This window comes from Peromyscus californicus, unplaced genomic scaffold, assembly GCF_007827085.1.
Source record: "Peromyscus californicus insignis strain IS unplaced genomic scaffold, ASM782708v3 Scaffold_14__1_contigs__length_90479793_seg_1, whole genome shotgun sequence".
In the NCBI taxonomy this organism is placed as follows: domain Eukaryota; kingdom Metazoa; phylum Chordata; class Mammalia; order Rodentia; family Cricetidae; genus Peromyscus; species Peromyscus californicus.
Window position 1 is genome coordinate 4,275,496 of NW_026294435.1, and position 16,018 is coordinate 4,291,513.

Sequence of the window (16,018 nt, forward strand, 5' to 3'; positions counted from 1 at the left end):
GAGAAGGGTAAAGAAAAAATAAAGGGACAAGAAGTGTAGTTTTGATTACCTTAAGTTGAGCACATTTTAAAATTGCTGTCAATCGACTTTTCTTACTCACATGCCTTCTAATAATAAGATAGTTTGGGAATGTGGTGCACCAGAAGATTAAACATGTGTTTGAAAAGGATTGCAGAGCACCTGCAGGAAATGGTAATGAATCAAACCGTAATGCCTCCTTCAGATTCCATATAATCCAAATGCAAATGGTGTGAAATGAAGATAGACATTAAGCTATTTGGTAGAGTTTTTTTAGTTAGAAGGGAAAATCAATGATTCTGGCGTAACTCAATGTTTCATCTCTTGATTTTGAATAAAACTGATAATTGGCTTGAACATCTGAACTAGTGCCAGAGTTACATGTCCTCATATTCACATGCATTCATTTTTATATTGTGTCTAACTTCCTGGTATTTGTGTTGTGTTGTGTGTGTGTGTGTGTGTGTGTGTGTGTGTGTGTGTGTGTGTGTGTGTGTTACAGTGTATAAATCTAAGCCAGAGAACAATTTATGTGTTTCTTCCTTCTTAGTGTAACCTTGTGGGTTCTAGGGATGTAAATGAGGTTGTCAGGCCCGGTGGCAAAGGCCTTTACCTGCCGTGACACATCATTGTCTCCTGAAGTAAGCACTCCTGCGTTATTGATAAAATATTCTTTTCCTACACCTGGATGTTTATCCCCAGTTCCACATATTACTAGTGACTTTTAATTAGTTTGGTTGAAAGAAAGTCTATAATGACTTTTTAGAAATTTTACTTATCTCAAATTTTGAGGAATTTTGCTTTTTGTGTCTCTAACCTAGAGTGACTGTCTTTGTAAATATCTTAATCCCATAAATTCAGTCAGATTCCACGGGAAACAGCAGAGCAAATATTTTCTTTGAACTTTGTTAGGGTTTCTATTGCTGTGAAAAGACACCATGACCACAGCAATTCTTATAAAGTATAAAATTTAGTTGGGGTAGCTTTTTTAAAGTTTCAGAGGTTCAGTCCACTATCACTCTGATGGGGAGCATGGTGGCATGCAGACAGACATGGTGCTGGAGTAGTAGCTGAGAGTTTTACATCTTTCAGGCAACAGGAATTCGACTGAGACACTGTTCATTATCCTGAGCACAGGAAACATCAAAGCCTGCCCTCACAATGACATACTTCCTCCAACAAAACAATACCCACTCCAACAAAGCCACACCTCCATATAGTGCCACTCCCTATGAGATTACGGGGATCAATTGCATCCAAACTATCACAGACCCCCCAAGAGAAAAAAAAAAGAAAAGAAAACGGTAGGTTCTTTCTAGCTGAGTCCAAAATTCCTAGACTCACTGAATAGTTTCTTCCCAACAATTAGACCCATATTAGCTTTGCTCTGCTCATGTTCACTAACCTATAAAGAGAGAGACTGTTTAATACATGGTCATGCAATGTATGTCTACTAATACACACCCATATAATGAATGTGTTCTGAGAATTAGATATGTTGTTTTCAGTATTATCAGTAACAGATACTCATACATGTTAAGTGTTTCTAAGTATAGCTCCTACTGCTAGCAGATATCTAAAGTGGAGGGAGTTTGCCTACTTAAAATGTTAAGAACTTCCAAAAGAAATAAATTAAAGACACATTAATGTCTAAGTAAAAAAAAAAATCCTCATTAAAGGATCATTGCAGGCAGAATACATTTTAGTGGGAATAAAAATTGAGTGGTCATCTGATGTCAAGTTGTTTTCTTCTTAATGAAAATATTAAATGTTTCTGGGCAGTGGTAGCATACACCTTTAATTTCAGCACTTGGTAGGCAGAGGCAAGCAGATCTCTGTGATTCTGAAGCCAGCCTCATCTGTAAAGTGTGTTCCGGTACCACCAGGAATGTTACACGGAGAGAAGTTGTCTTGGGAAAAAAAAAGAAAGAAAGAAAGAAAGAAAGAAAGAAAGAAAGAAAGAAAGAAAGAAAGAAAGAAAATACCAAAGGTGAAAATGTGATGGAGTGAGCACATGTTTAATTATCTACTTTCTCTACATAACTTGTCTATATTATTAATCTTATATAGCTATATTTTATGACAATAGTCTATTGTCTCAACTGTCATCACTCTTGTATAGTATATTATTGATATTATTATTACTCAGAGTTCTCAACCAATGGTATAAAGATATCTCAGTTGATTTTTAGAATTGTAGATTTTCAGGATCTCCTAATTGTACAACTTTAGAGAGATTGTTAAAAACAACTAAGTTCAAGAAATTCTGTTTCCTATAAGAACAATAAGATTTTTTAAAATATAAAATTCATATCTAATGTAACTACAATTCATCAGATCAAATCCACTCTGAATATAAAGCAAAGTCAATACTGAGTAAGATCAGCCCCTGCTGTTGATAGTAAACCTCATGTTCTATTCCTTGATCCAGAACACAATGCACACTCAAGATAGTTGATTTTACTCATTCCTTCAACAAGGTTTGCTTGCATTGATTTGTTCAGTTAAAGAGTTTGCCTCCTTGTCAATGATTTCTATCTAAATATCATTATGTATAGAGTGATCCCTAAGTTGTTTGTCTGCCTTTTTACCTGTGGTTATCCAAGAACAACTCTACTCCAGGCTTATAATGGGTTTACTGCAAGTGACATGTGGGCTTTTACTGTTGACTTCTTCAAACTGCATGCAAAGGATGTAGTGATCACATCTTTGCTTCAGTTGGTTTCTCTTCCTCTCTGTTGTTTGATCAAGTAGGATTCAGAGCTAACACAGAAATTGAAACTGGTAAGCTCCTTCATTGATACTAAACATAAGCTCTTTCCGTTTCCAACAGTCATCTTGGGTGTAAGCAAGTTTCATTCTTCTATTATTTGAAGCTAATCAAGTGATTCTATGAAAAGAACTCTTAGCACTTCTAAAGTGCATCAGTTATTTTCTGAACCATGTGCACAATGATTTTAAACCACTGACTTCAAAGTTTAACTGGAAAATGCCATCTTTTGAGTTTTGCAAGTATTAAGAAACACTTTATATTGGTCCCATAAAACAACCATTGTCCAATGACAGTTGTGCATATGCTCACACTGTTTTAGATTTAAAAATACTCATATTAAAGTCTTGTAGACAGAAGTGTCAAAGTTTCAAAGGAGGGCTCTAAGAAAGATTAATGCTGTAAATACTTTACATTATGGAACCCAGAAATAGAGTCTAGAAGAGCATCCTCCTATGTTTGTTCAGGAAAACATAGACTACTCACGTGAAATTCACAAATGCAATATAGTCTGTAAGTGGTGAAATTTAATGAATATAAGGTATACAATCTATATTGGTTAGTAATTTTGTCAACTTCTCACACTTGAATCACTTGAGTAGAAGGAAAATAATGGAGGAATTGCCTCCATCAGATTGGTCTGTGAGTATGTCTGTGGAACCTTTTCATAATTGATGGATGTTGTGGGAGGGCTCAAACTGCTGTTGGTGATGCCATCCTTTGACAACATTGAGGCTGTGTAAGAAAACAAGCTGAGTGAGCCAGGGTAGCAGGCCAGTAAGTACTATTACATTCTACTTCCTAATTCTACTCTTGCTTCTGCTCTTGTGTTGATTTCTATCAATGATGGAAGTGATAGGAATATGTAAACCAACTAATCTCCCCACCCAAGTTGTTTTGGGTCATATTTTTGCATAGAAACATGAAGTGATTAGAAAATAATTAGTTATCAGAATACTTTCAGAACTTTTTAAATATATTTCGGAAGGTTGAATGAGTGTTTTTTGACCTATGCTTGCTGAAAACTAAGAATGTAATAGGAAGCTAACCTATTAGTAAAAATTGGCACATTTTTTCATTATAAAGACTTTTATTTTATAATTAATTTAATTATACAAGTCAGCCACAGATTCCCCCATACTCCATCCTCCCACCCCCAGCCTGTTCTCCCAATCCACCTCCCACCTCCTACAAGGCAAGGTATCCCCTGGGGAGTTGGCCCAGGCTGGTAGATTCAGTTGAGTCAGGTCCAGTCCCCTCCTCCCTGCACCAAGGCTAAGCAAAGTGTCCCAGCATTGGCCCTAGGTTCCAAAAAGCCAGATCATGCACCAAGGACAGGTCCTGGTCCCACTACCTGGGGACCTCCCAAACAGTTCAAGCTCATCAACTGTCTCACTTATCTAGAGGTCCTGGACCAGTTCCATGGGGGCTCCTCAGCCATTGGTTCACAGCTCATGTGTTTCCGCCAGTTTGGCTATTTGTCCCTGTTCTTTCTTCAGTCATGGTCTCAGTATCTCTTGCTCATATAGTCCCTCCTCTCTCTTGCCGATTTTACAATTAGAGCTCCACATGGGGATTGGCCAAGGATCTCTGCATCTGCTTCCATCAGTCACTGGATAAGAGTTCTATCATGACAGTTTGGGTGTTCGGCCATCCGATCACCACAGTAGGTCAGTTCAGGCTCTCTCTTGACCATTGTCAGTTGTCAATGGAGAAATCTTTATGGATTTCTGGGGACCTCTCCAGCACTCGGCCTTCTTCCATTCCCATGGGGTCTTCGTTTATCATGGTATCTTTTCCCCTGTTCTCCCACTTTGTTCCTGATCTAGCTGGGACTTCCCGCTCCCCTAAGTTCCCTTTCCCCTGACCCTTGCCTTCCATCACTGCCTTGCCCCCAGTTTGCTCATGTAGATCTCATCCATTTCTCTGTCACTGGGCAATCCCTGTGTCTTTCTTAGGGTCCTCTTTACTAGTTAGCCTCCCTGGAGTTGTGAGCTGCAGTCTGGTTATCCTTTGCTTTACATCTAGTATTCACTTATGAGTGAGTACATACCATGTTTGTCTTTCTAAGTCTGGGTTACCTCACTCAGGATGATATTTTCTAGCTCTATCCATTTGCCTGAAAACTTCATGATATCATTGTTTTTCTCGGCTGAGTAGTATTCCATTGTGTATATGTAACACATTTTCTTTATCCATTCTTCATTTGACGGGCATCTAGGTTGTTTCCAGGTTCTGGCTATTACCAATAATGCTGATATGAACAGAGTTGAGCATGTGTCCTTGTGGCATGATTGAGCATTCCTTGAGTATAAGCCCAAGAGTGGTATAGTAGGGTCTTCAGGGAGATTGATTCCCAATTTTCTAAGAAAGCACCAAATTGATTTTCCAAGTGGCTGTACAAGTTTGCTCTCCCACCAACAGTGTAAGAGTGTTCCCCTTGCTCCACATCCTCTCCAGCATAAGCTGTCTTCAGTGTTTTTGATCTTAGCCATTCTAATGGGTGTAAGATGGTATCTCAGAGTTGTTTTGATTTGCATTTCTCTGATGACTAAGGATGTTGAGCAATTCCTTAAATGTCTTTCAGTCATTTGAGATTCTTCTGTTGAGAATTCTGTTTAGCTCTATAGCCCATTTTTTAATTGGACTGTTGGGTATTTTGATGTCTAATTTCATGAGTTCTTTATATATTCTGGATATCAGCCCTCTGTCAAATGTGGGGTTTGTGAAGATCTTTTCCCATTCTGTAGACTGTTGTTTTGTCTTATTGACCATGTCCTTTCCCCTACAAAAGCTTCTTGGTTTCAAGAGGTCCCATTTATTAATGTTTTTCTCAGTGTTTGTGCTACTGGTGTTATATTTAGGAAGTGATCTCCAGTGCCAATGAGTTCAAGACTACTTCCTACTCTCTCTTCTATCAGGTTCAGAGTAACTGGATTTATGATGAGGTCTTTGATCCACTTGGACTTGAGTGTTGTGCATGGCCACAGATATGGATCTATTTGCAATCTTCTACATGTTGACATCCAGTTATGCCAGCACCTTTTGTTGAAGATGCTTTCTTTTTTCCATTGTACATTTTTGGCTTCTTTATCAAAAATCATATGTTTATAGGTGTGCAGATTAATGTTAGGGTCCTCAGTTCGGTTCCATTGGTCCACATGTAGGTTTTTATGCCAATACCAAGTTGTTTTATTACTGTAGTGCTATATTAGAGTTTAAAGTCAGGGACAGTGATGCGTCCAGAGGTTGATTTATTGTACAGGATTCTTTTGGCTATCCTGGGTTTTTTGTTTTTCCATATGAAGTTGAGTATTGTTCTTTCCAGGTCTGTGAAGAATTGTGTTGGTATTTTGATGGGGATTGCATTGAATCTGTAAATTGCTTTTGGTAAGATTGCCATTTTTACTATGTTAATCCTGCCTATCCATGAGCATGGGAGATCTTTCCATTTTCTATCTTCAATTTCTTTCTTCAGAGACTTATAGTTCTTTTCATACAGGTCCTTCACTTGCTTAGTTAGAGTTACCCCAAGGTATTTTATATCATTTGTGGCTATTGTAAAAGGTGATGTTTCTCTGATTTCTTTCTCAGTTCATTTGTCATTTGTATATAGGAGGGCTACTGAGTTATTTTAGTTAATCTTATATCCTGCTAGAGTACTGAAGGTGTTTAAAAACTGTATGAGTTTTTGGTTGAATTTTTGGGGCCACTTATGCATATTATCATGCCATCTGAACATAGTAAAAGCTTGGCTTCTTCCTTTCCAAGGGGCCCCCTTGATTCCCTTATATTGTCTTATTGCTCTAGTTAGAACTTCAAGTACTATATTGAATAAGTATGGGGAGAGCAGACAGCCTTGTCTTGTTCCTGATTTTAGTGGAATCACTTTGAGTGTCTCTCCATTTAATTTGATTTTGGCTGTTGGCTTGCTGTAACTTGCCTTTATTATGTTTAGGTATGTTCCCTGTATTCCTGATCTCTTCAAGACATTTATCATGAAGAGGTATTGGACTTTGTCAAAGGGCATTTTTTTCATAGATGCTCCATTTACTTATTTGATTGGTGCTCAATTGATGGCAGGATTTTATAACTGGCTCACAATATTTTTTGATGTCTCTAATGGAAATTTCTCAGTAAGGAAATTTTAAGTTATTAAGGAATTTTCTTCTTTATATAATATAGTAGGAACAAGGAAAGTACCTAAAACATTCCGAAAATGAGAGTAAAACCATCTAATTACCTATGATTCTGTGGTACAGATATTTTCAGTTACAAATCTAGTTATTTCAGATAGTGAGTTATACTTTACACAAATTGTCATGCATAAAATGGTCTGTTAAGCTATCTGTGTAGATATAACCTAATGTATTAGTGAACTTCCAAAAGGAAATATTTATGACAAGTTCTATGAGAATCCTTTCCTCATCCTTTCATTGATGTTCATTATATATAGGTTCATATTGCATTGAATTTTTTGCTTATGGACACAACTATTAATAAATAAATACAAGTAAAATAAACATTGTGTTAGAATAATGAATAATCTACAAATTGGTATCCATGAAGATTTTTTTCCGTGTCTCAATCTACTCAGCCCATCACATATTTATTCTTTGTTCCTTCCACAATTTAATTTATTTCATCCCCTCATTGTAACTCCATATTGACAATTTCATAACCTGATTTTCCTAAATTTGGACCTCAGTTCCTAATTTCTTACCTTCCTTCTTTCCTCTGATAGGAGTCAAACCAGATATTTATTTGTTTCATTATGCATTATCCAATGTAAAAGAGATAGAGAGATAGTCAAAATTTACTGTGCATGATATCAAAAGCTTTCTCATAAGTGAGATAAAAGAGCTAAGAACACTAAAAATACTGACATCAATAAAGCATCAGAAGGTGTCCCCATTGCTTTGGAAGTGTGAATGAAATCACAAGAAAAGGAGTCTGTACTCATCCAAAGAAATTGTTCACGCTTCCACAAAAATGGCACTATGATTCCATGATAAGTTTGAAAATTCCCTGCTTTGTCCCACATGAAACAATCCCATTGTTTATAAGTTGAAATAGATTGGATTTCTCATGCAGAGACAAATTTTATGGCTAAGCATCATACATATTAATAAGATTTAAAAAGGGATCTGAACCAGTTAATTTTGGATATATTCTACTAACTATCATATTTGTGAATATTAAAATCTCTTTAGGACTTATCCAAAATTAAAAATTTTCTACAGTCATAGCAGCTACTTCTATTAGCTATCACCACTGTATAAACTAGAAAATATAACAAGAAGAGTGTTTCAGTATGTATGTGTATCACTTTCCCTTATCAAAACAGTTAATTCTGTCTCTTTACTACTGTAAATTATGTTACAGTAAATATAGGAAAGCAGCTTTCTCTTCTACTAAGATATTTAATTGCCTTGGGTTAAAGATCCAGTAGTGATAATGCCATCTTTAGGTTTGGAGGAAATGCCCTTATGGTTTTTTAATAATGGATATTCTCAAGCAGACATCACCAAATGTGAAACTTAAAGCTATCCCTCTGTCCCCCTCATTCCTCCTCCTTCCATTTTTTTTCTCTCCATCACCCTTCTTACTGTCTCCTTGATTTTTGTAATAGCCATTGTAACAGGTAGATATGGGACATATCATTATGATTGGAATTTTTGTTTCTCTGTTGATTTGTGATATGAACATATATATTCTTCAAACTTCTGTTGACCATCCATGTGTCTACATCTGATCAATATCTATTCAACTTATTTACTCACTGTTAAGTAAGTTATTTGCTTGTTTTGGTACTGAGTTGTTTGTTAGATTCTGGATGTTTACTACTCAATATACAGTTGACTGCTCAATACACTGATTCCTCTGTATGTCACTGGGCAGGCTCTCTCCCCCTTTATTTTGGCCAGCCAGTCCAGCCTCCTCTGCCAATTCATTGCTCATTCAGCTTTTTATTAGACCATTCAGGTGCCTTAGGCAGGCACAACACTATATCTTTATAGAGTTAAACAAGTAATCTTCAATACAAACAAGAGCAACACATCTTTACATAGTTAATCAAATATTCTATTCCACAACATTTCCCCCTTTTTCTATAAATAAAAAGGAAAGATATTAACTTTAATGTAATAAAACTATATACAATAAGAACAATTATCAAATAAGAATTATTTATAGTATCCAGTTTATTTGAATTTGGAAAATTCAGAGGAAATACTCCATTATTTATTGTATCTTGGTGAATCCAAATTTTATACCTAATTTACCTTATATCATAACTAAGGAAGCTGTAACTATAACTATATAGTTTTCAGTTCCATCAAAGATCCCAGGAGAATATATTACCTGAGTAAACAGAAAGTACAGAGCAAGCAACTTCTAAAACTAAAGAAATGACCGAGGCATCTGGCTGCCTGGAGCCAACGTTGCTCTACAATGTTGAGGCATCCATCTTTGACCTACAGGCCTAGAGTGTCTGACAGACTTTTCTATGAAGCAGGAAATTTGAAAGACTATCCTGCCTTGTCTTGGCAAAATTCGGCAGTCCTTTTCCTTTGTGTCCTGCATGTCCACTTTGTATGGTATACCGTTCGCAGTCAAGGCCAGGACAGTTTCTGGTCCAAATGGCTACATTTTCCACAATGTAAGCAAACTCTATATGGAGGTTCTTCTATGACCATCATTCTTTTATGAAGTAAATTGCTTCTGCCAGGAGCAGTCATGTCTCACTGTCATGAAAAGCCTTTCTTAGGGTCTCAGGGAACCCTGACAAAACTGAGATAATGATCAAGTCCTAAGTAAACTAGATATAACATTTGTTGTTCAGTCTCTGTGTAAGGGGAAAGTTCAAGGCTGAGCTGAAGTCCTGGCTAAAATAGTTTGTGAGGCTGAACCATTTTATCCAGCAGCCTTGAAAATGTTCTAGATATAGATCTCTGAGGAAACAGCAACAGAGGCACTCTGAAAGGCTGGCTCACTTGGGCTACCCATTTTCATTGGTGTCTGTTCCTCTCATTCTGAAAATACACAAACTTTCAAAATTAACATGCATATCTGCATTAACACAAGTTTGAACTGTGCATTGTACAGAACTCAGTCAAAGAGAAAATTTTGGTTTTATGTTTCAGCAGGTAAAAGACATTTGTTAACTTTATTAAGTTTATTTGGACTATATAACCAAACCTCTATCCATGCCATGTGAAAGGTTGGCTTGTAATAATATAATGAGGCCTCTGTAGACAAAAAAACTTATCATGTCTGATCCAGTCTCAGATATTCCCATGTAAAGTGATCAGCACAACCATCATCTGTTTTGTAGTTTTTCTAGGTTTATTTCTTTATGTCTGTAGCCAACATTTTCAGGATCAGACTTGGTCTCCATTAACTTTGAAGGAATTCGTAGCCTTACATTTCCAGTGGAAACAAAAATATAACATCTCTCCCAATGTAATGCACTTTCTGAATTCCATTTTAAAGTTAAGACATCGTTAAAGTATCTAGGCTGATTTAATTCAGCAGTCCCTTTGACAATTTAATATCTTTCAGTAGTTGTCATTCACTCATCAACATTCAAACAATTCAAAATCAACACCACACCATGCAGGATACAGATTCCTGTGTATTTCCCATTTTATGTGGCTTTTTCTTTATGTTACTTTACTCTCTCTTTAAAAGGCTTTATCATTTTTAAACTATTTCCTTTTTCCTATAACTGTCTGTATCCATTTTCTTTTCTTTCTTATGTACCTATGCACATTTTTGAAATACACTGGAACCTGTTTAGAATTTTTTTTCAGTCTGAACCTGCTTTATTCTGTTTCAGTAGTGTTCTCTGATTTTATTAGCCAATATTAAACTCACCATGTAGCTTTGCACTGGTGGCTGGCTCCACCCTGCTCAGGTCACTGAGAGATGAGCTATATGCCCTGCAGGCCTGGCCAAGAACTGCAGTCAACTGGGAGCTGTGTTTAATGAGGAGCTGGAACCAGCCCAGCTCTAGGAAGTTGATGCCTGTAGTTTGGCAGGTGTTTTTTACTTAACTTGTTTCTACTTAACATGCTTGCTGCTCAAGTTCTTGCTATATGGTAGAGCTGAGCCTCTGTAGGCTACAAGTCTGGGGCTACTAGGTACCCAGGTTGTTGCTGTTTTTTTCTTTTTTCTTTTTTCCAGCATTCTCAGGCCCTATATAGAGATATATGCCCCATGTTTGGTGCCAAATTTAGCAGGCATTTTTGGACTATCAGCTCCCAAATCATGATATTAATTATGATTGTTTGGTCTTAGCTTAGGCTTGTTCCTAGCTAGCTCTTTTAAACACAAATTATCCCATTTTATTTAAACTATGTGCTGCCCTGAAACTTGTTTGTCTCATCTACATACTATCTGTACTGCTTATCTGCTTCCTCTATGGTTGGCTGGCTGGCCCCCAGTGGCCTAGCCCCTCACTAGCTAGTCCCCAGCTGGCTGACTGGCTCTCTTTTTCTCTCTGCCCACCATCCATGCCTATCCCTCCTCTGCCTAGGTATTGGATATTTAGCTTTTTATTAGAACAATCAGGTGCCTTAGGCAGGGACAGTAACACATCTTTATATAGTTAAAGAAATGCAGTATAAACAAAAGTAATACATCTTTACATAGTTAAATAAATATTCCATTCTACGATTTTCTGTGTCTAGAAATTCATTCTTCCTAACATCATTCATTCTTTCATTGTGTTGATATAGATGATCCAGAGAAACCTTTTGATATACCAAGAATACAAACATAGAAACAAATATTGCATTATCTCATTCATTTGTAGACTTGAAAATGAAAACGTGGCCTCTGGTTGAGTAGAAAAACGGTTAGGAGAGCCTACTGAAAACATAGAAGAATGATTGATTAGATAAAACTGAGAAATCAGGAAAATTTTGCATTTACATTGAAATTTTGATTTTATATAATACTTTGTAATCATATTTTAAAATAAATAGATTTTAAATGTTGTCATCACCACAGAATAATTTTTTGATGAGTAATATACTTAATCATTTGAATATTACAGCATATAAATAGATATGTTTGAAAACACTATAATGTCCTCCATAAATATTTGCAATTATGTGTTATTGAAAAGTAAAATGTGGTCTGGAGAGATGGATCAATGCTTAAGAGCACTTGCTGCTGTTGCAGAAGGCCATATTCAGTCCCCATAACCTACTATGACAGCTCACAGTTGTCTGTAACCATAGTTCTATAGTATAAAATGCCATCTTCTGGCCTCCAAGGGTAGCAGCAGTACAAATAGTGCATTCACTATCATGCAAGCAAAACACCCATACACATAAAATAAAATGAATAAAATAAATTAATAGACACAAATAAAAGTTAAAAATTTAAATAAGTAATATTTCTTACTCATCTGAAGTTTATATTTATGAATTTATGATTTATCTAATTTTTTTTATTTAGGGAGAGAGAAGGAGTTCTTCCATGTATGAAGGTCAAAGGACAGAAAGACAACTTGCTAGAGTTAGTTTTTTCCTTCTACTGTGTGGGTTCCAAGAATTAAAGTCATGTCATCAGGCTAAGTGGCAAGTTCTTTGACATGCTATACTGCAGTCATCTTCCATTGTTGTCATAACAAATCATAAAATTCACAGGTTAGTGTAGCAACGCATTTACTTTATTTTTAAAACCTTTTTATCATTCTATTTGTGGTTTATTCTATTTTGCCTTAATGTGTGTCTGTAACCATGTGCATACCTGGTGACCATAGAGGCCAGAGGACATCAGATAACCTGTATCTACAGTCACAGATGATTATGCCACTATGTGGGTGCTGGGAAATGAATCTGGATCCATCAGTAAAACAGACAGTGATCTTAACAACGGAGCCATCTCTACAGCTCTGTTATTTTGTTCTTTTGTTACTTATGCTCACATGTTTAGAATATCTGTGTTTCTGCTTCTGTCCTCCCAATTCTGACAAGGAATCATTTCACAGGGGTCCATCATAGAGTCTCTGGAACAATAAATTTCTAAACTTCTTTAGGTGTCAAGAGAGTATATTTAATTTGTAAGTGAGACCACTAAAATAGGTCACTCTGTGGGGAGAGAAGAGTTTATTAGGGGACAAACTGCCAGGCTGCTTCAGGGAGTAGAGAAGAGTAGCTGGCAAGTTTGATGTGGAAGAATAGTGAACTAATAAGGAACTGGACACAACAATTCAGCTTCTCAACTTCTCTATGGACTGTCAAATATTACTTGTAGGAAGAAGTAGAGAATAAATAATGAATTGCTATGAAATAGCCATCTGGAGACTAATAACCGAGGTAGGTTAAACCATCATCTAGAAACATGTCAGTTTATTTGGCTTTTCACAGACACTCATATATGACACTAAGTTTGTGTTACATAATGAAACCATATGCTTGAACATTGAAACACTGGGTAAATCACTATAAGATTATCAGAAAATTAGAATGCATGCCTTAGGTATAATGATAATTCATTCATATACTACGTTAAAGTCAATCTTCAAATTTCTTTATATTGTGATCTCATCATAAAATACTGACAAGAATTGTTCTTCATAGAAATCAGGTTCTTCAAAGAACATATGTAAACTCTGTCTTCAAGAACAGAGAGCTACCAATGACTCTGAACTGTACCTGCCGGGAAGTCATGCTTTCATTGAAATTCTCATTTTTCTCTTCTGTTTTCCTTATAATAAATGTGAGTAAAATGGAGAACACAAGAGGAGATATTTGAAAGAAACTCAATAAATAGTTCATTTTAAAAAGTATTTTTTCATATTGTCCAATTACTTTGTTCAAAGATTCTATTCCTTCTCTTTTATCCTCTGTATCCAAGTTCCATGTTCAGGCACCATATGTCAGAATTCAGCTCCCACCTGTCGAAAGGTTCTTGGGGGGAAGGAGAGGGGAGTGAGGAAGTATTAAACAGAAATATAGACAAAGATAGCGAGTAAGACAAAGTCACAGGATGGCGTCAAGAGGGCCCTGGGTCAATATCCAGTCACCTCAAAATTTATTCCAAAAGGTTTTTTATACCTCCTCCTTTCAAGATCAAAGCACAAGGTACAGCCAAGTGTAAAGCCTTCAGAACACTTGTTAACCATGCCCAGATTCTCTGACCTTGAGTAAAATCTTACTAGGGAACCTCTGTGGGCCCCCACAGTTGGTATGTAAAATGAGTAAAAAATTTCTTAATAAGGACAAAAAATAAAGAATAAAGAAAAGGAGAAAGAATGATAAGAAGTGTGCCCTTTCTAACTGAACTGCTGTGAGTTTATTAGTGATGTCTTGTGTTGCATCTTCACAGTCATGCACAGAGACTGTAACATGGCAAAAAGCAACATTTCAATAAGGATGGGAATGAATATTTGAATGCTTTTGTGTTATCATCGTCCAATGAGAAACGGAGTTTTCATAACAGTAAATTGTAAGACAATATTTTAGTGGAGAGACATTGACCATGCATGACCAGCTATAATTCACCTCTCAGAGACATTCATAACTAATTTTTTTATAGCACTGAAATACAAGGATTTAGTCATTAATACTTTAAAAATACCACACTTCTTTGTTATTAAAATATAGAGAAATTTTAGGAATATGAAAGCCATGCTGTTCAGAAGAGATAATATTTTAATCATTTTAGCTAATTACATCATGAATAAATTTAATTAATTGTATTTATCCATTATTTCCCTTCCTAATAACAGTAGTGTAGAGCTAGAAGACAAGTCAGAGTATCGTGTGATGGCTCCAGGGGATGCCATATTGACATATTTCAGGTGTTTGATTCTGTGGCTTCTATATATAAAAAGTTGACAGTGAGTTTCATCAGCTTACAAGGCTCAAAGGGGCTGAAAATATAAGTGACAGAAGACTCAGAGGCATTTTACATTGTGATATGTTTGTTGTTAACTTTGTTTTTTCAAATTTCAAACTACTTTTAATATTTTGGAAGAGAAATACAAGAACATTGCATGTCATGAAAATAAAAATGATTTGTACATTTTTACCTACAAAGTTTAAGTATTGAATGTCATTAAGTACTGAAAATTCCAGAATATAAATATGTTTGTTTGTTTTTCTCAGGTTAGAATGAATTACATCACAACTCATTTTCAAAACACTTGCTGTTCAAAGAATGTGCTTGAAGAAATGTCAGCATTATTTCAAGCAGTGAAACGCAGAGCTGTAGAGTACAACCCCAACTGTTGCATCCACAATACAACCAATGCACAGACACCTGAGAGATCATTGTGGCAGAAAAGAGAGGATGGCTGAAAAAGCCAGAGATATAAAGTGTTTTCTGTGAGATATGTATTCTAGAAATGTCAGGAATATAAAACACATGAATTCACATGGATGTGCTTCCTAAATAGGACCTGAAAAAAGACATCTTTTGTGGAATGATGAAGATCACAAGATTCAACCCTAAACTAAGAACCATGGGCAGCTAAGGATTTTTGAGAGTGAAATGGTGTTCCCCAGGGAAAAGCATGCCAAATAGTCAGAAAATACATGTATAAAAGTAGCATATTATCTACATAGCAGATTTTATTATTATATTTAGGAGTACAGACATAGGTAGAGATATAGGTGTGTGTGTGTGTGTGTGTGTGTGTGTGTGTGTGAAAGAGAGAGAGAGAGAGAGAGAGAGAGAGAGAGAGAGAGAGAGAGAGAGAGAGGAAGAGAGAGAGAGAGCAATTAAAGGAAAAAAAGTCTTAAATTTGAAAGGGGAAAGAAGGGAAGAGGATGAGATGCTGTAATTGTATTATAATTTTTAAAAAATTTAAAAAAGAGTTTGTTAAAACAATCTATCCTACAATCTGGCATTTGAATATTTGAGTTAATTAAATTATGGAACATTATTGTTAATTTTAAAGGGGAAATAATAACACACAGAACAAGCCTTTTCTTTTCTTTTCTATCTTTCTTTCTTTTTTTTTTTCAAGACAGGGTTTCTCTGTGTAGTTTTGGTACCTGTCCTGGAACTCACTCTGTAGACCAGGCTGGCCTGGAACTCACAGAGATCCTCCTGCCTCTGCCTCCCAAGTGCTGAGATTAAAGGCGTGTGCCACCACCCCTCGGCTGCCAACACCGCGTGGCGCTTTTTCTTGATATGCATATTTGACAACAATAAAATGTGACATACTTTGGTATAATAGAAGATCTTTTAACATATAATGGAATCAGA